This window comes from Gavialis gangeticus, unplaced genomic scaffold (assembly GCF_001723915.1).
Source record: "Gavialis gangeticus isolate Ggan-Ray unplaced genomic scaffold, GavGan_comp1, whole genome shotgun sequence".
Lineage (NCBI taxonomy): Eukaryota > Metazoa > Chordata > Crocodylia > Gavialidae > Gavialis > Gavialis gangeticus.
The window spans coordinates 43408245-43411542 of record NW_017728994.1 but is presented as its reverse complement, the minus strand read 5'-3'; the positions used below and the strand labels follow the sequence as shown (position 1 = coordinate 43411542).

Sequence of the window (3298 nt, the reverse complement as noted above, 5' to 3'; positions counted from 1 at the left end):
TACTGCCCTGTCTAAGCATGTAGCAATAAACAAATATTGTTAGAATTTGTGATACCATATTTTGCTGTATGACTGCACATTAGATTCATTTGACTTGTAGCGCATACAACTTAGTATTTGTTTCAATTCAAATTAATTCAGTGTTCTTGTCAATGTTCTCTTTCTCAGAAATATTTCCATCTAGACTAAACAAACATAAATATAAAAAGCAGCACAAAGCATGGATTTTTTTTATGTATACTGCCTGAAAAACAGTAATCAGGAGAATAGGTCCAACTTCCAAGTTATCTGTGGATGAAACAAAGAAAAAGTAAGGGTTTATATATAACATGTTTCTTCTTTTGTTTCTAATTAAATGCTTGATAATGCAAAGGATGTATTTGGTAGCCATGTTGGTCTGAGACAAAAAGAAATGCAAAACTGTAGAATTCTTGGTTCAGAGATGATACCTTTTATTAGATCAGCTGATACTTTCAGTGAGAGTTGTAGATCCCCAGCACCTTACAGAAGGCACGTAGCTTTTTGCAGCATTGGGTAAAAGTCCCCCCAAACTTAATCACCTGAACAGTCTTATTAAAGACAACTAGTACAAATATCAGTGGTATCATTGGGGCTGATTTTCAATGCTTGTTGAACTCAGTGGAATGACTTCCAGTGATTTCAACAGGCTCTGGATCAGACCCAAAGTGCCTACACCTGCAGCCTTATACTGTACAGACAAAATTGCAATTAATTTTAATGGGACATTTGCTTAAGTGTAGACTATAGAAGCAGTAACATATTTTACTGCTTCACACATAACATAAAACATAAAAGCTTAATCTCTAGTAGGCATACTGATTCTTGTATTTGGACAAACAGCTAAGAACATACTATTCCCATAACACATTAAAAAGCAACTTTAATATGCAATAAACTTTCAGCTATTCTTCCCTAATAAAAATTATATCAATTTCTCACATATTACTACTATTCATAAGCATTTTCTTCACAATAAGTGTTTTGCAATAAAACCACTGTTTCTTTATACCTGTGACTTTCAGTGCATTTTTCTTACATGCCTCCTAGCAATGCTTTGCAGGGTGACTGGTGGAGTACCTCAGTCGCCCCATTTTCCCATGCCCTATGCCTCTTTAGATCCAATTCTCAAAGAAGTATATGCATAGGAAAAAGGAACAACGAGCAAAAGTAATGGAAATTCCCCAGGTGGCAAGGGTGCAGAGAGGGAACCTAGAGTATAAATATATCCATTAATAATATCGGAGAATAAAAATCAAGAATAGTCTTTACATTTATACTTAAAATGTTTCCTTAAAGTAATCAGTAAACCAGTTGGAAATCGATGCAGGTTCAAACAGCACTTAAACACAAGAAAAGGATCATTAAGATATCCAGTCTCTAACAGTGATGTAAAAATGAATCGGTACACTGAAAATAAAGCCATTTAATTTAGCTGTTTGAAAAATAGGGGAGAGAGAGAGAGCCTACAAAAGGGAAAAACACCCCCAAAAAATTGTTTTCAATAAACTATGAACTTCAGATAATTAACAAAATAATTGTATTTTGCATGAAGTCCAGCACTATTGTGCAATATTTAGGTTTGAGTTTAAAGCCAAGAAAATACTCATTAGAATTGCAGTATCACAAACATAAGAGTAAGGAAAAACTTTGTTTATAAACTGAGAAGTACTACAAAAAGTCTTCTCTGCAAACAACAAATATGACTTACCTTATTAGCTGTCTCAATCTCTGACTGCACCCAGTTCATTTTCATCAGAATTTATGCTTTGCTCAAGACCTTGAAGAAGTATGAACAATACAGTGTGGCTGTTTTCATAAGCGATAATCAGTTTGCCCCTTGCCAAGGCCTCTGCTGCACCTGCGAATTGGGCCTACAAAAATGCTGCTTCATTAAACCGCTAAAACTTGGAAAGTATCACTTTTATGTTGGGGGAGGCCAGTAAGGGAGTGCAACTGACAATAGGACTGATAGAAATAATTAGGAGTGACGGCCTGAAATGTATGCTGAGGTTGAGAATTTATCACTTGTTTTTTCTTTCACATACGTCAATGAGCTGAAAAATGTAAACCGGGGAGAGAACTTCTCGTTCTGGAAAGCTGCATTACATCTCTCCACCTCCCCCCATCCCCCTTCCTCTCTTTTTTTGAAATCTCTATCAATGTCCTTCAGTGCAAGCATGGGTTTAGTGAGAAGATATCAAGGTCTGTGTACAAGGCTTTCTCCTGCTTATCCAGGCACCAGTGAGGCTCCCTGCGGGGTGCCAAGGCTGAGAATTATCTTTCACCATATTTAATCCTTATTGCTAACAAATGCTTTAACCATTTGTTTTCTAGGGGCTATTTTTTCCTTTAGCAAGTTACAACACTTTCCTTGATCTCTTATGATATCAACCCTTACCTAAAGGTGCCATATGAGCATAAATGAAGATCTGTTTACTCCTTAGAGGAAGGCTGGGTGAATTGATTCAGTGTAGATCAGAGTGCCATGGTACCTGTAGTTTCTCTTGTGTACCAAATAACCACAGTGCTAATTGCTATATGCTGCTGATTATATGTGAAGATTGAAGATGGGTGTAACTCAGTGAGAAGTCCTGTTTCAACTGTAGAGCCAGTGTTCAAAACAGGCTGGGATTTTCAGAGGAACATAAGGGAACTAGATCACCGGATACTTTTGAACTTGGAACTAGGTACTTCATGCACATTTGTGATTTTGAAAATCTTTCCCTTAGGGCATATGTAAGGTTTTAATTTTCCAGAAGCAAAGTTTTTAAATAGGCATCTACAGAAACTGCTGTTTGCATCTATTTCCTTTGGGTGTCCTATTTTGAAGCTAAAACTTTGCTCCTGTCACTGTCTTATTCTTTGTTTTCCCCCCATAATCAGTTGGGTCCTAGTTCTGTGGCCCCTCCTTTAGAATTAGGGTGGTGGGTCCTATAGTTTTGGCTAGGGCTGGAGTCTGACCCACCCTCCTCAGGGTTTTCTGTAAGATATAGTCACTTCCCAAAGAGATTCTGTGCCTCCAGCCTGAAGTCATGCTGGTTGTGCTCTGAAACAGGTGGTGACTCTTTTGTTCTTCGATTTCCAGCCTCTCTTCGTGTGTGTGTTGTCACTACCTTTCCATGCCCCCCCACCCCCCACCTACACAGCAAAAGCTAACATCACTCAGTCTTCGGTCTTTCCAGGGTGAGAATGGGCTCATTACTCGGGGGTGCTGAGTGAGCACCTGGTCTCCAGCCACTTATAGACTCATGCTGTAGGGAGTTATCGAATTAGGAGT

At 38.4% G+C, this 3298-nt stretch overlaps 1 long non-coding RNA gene across 1 annotated transcript; it reads right to left on the bottom strand.

Annotated features, from left to right (window-relative positions):
• Positions 1 to 810: 810 nt before the first annotated feature.
• On the bottom strand, positions 811 to 2144 carry LOC109287520. Its single transcript, XR_002094881.1, has 2 exons — positions 1730 to 2144; positions 811 to 1230 (listed from the first exon to the last, which is right to left on the bottom strand). It is a non-coding gene; the product is annotated as an uncharacterized LOC109287520 (long non-coding RNA).
• Positions 2145 to 3298: the final 1154 nt, after the last annotated feature.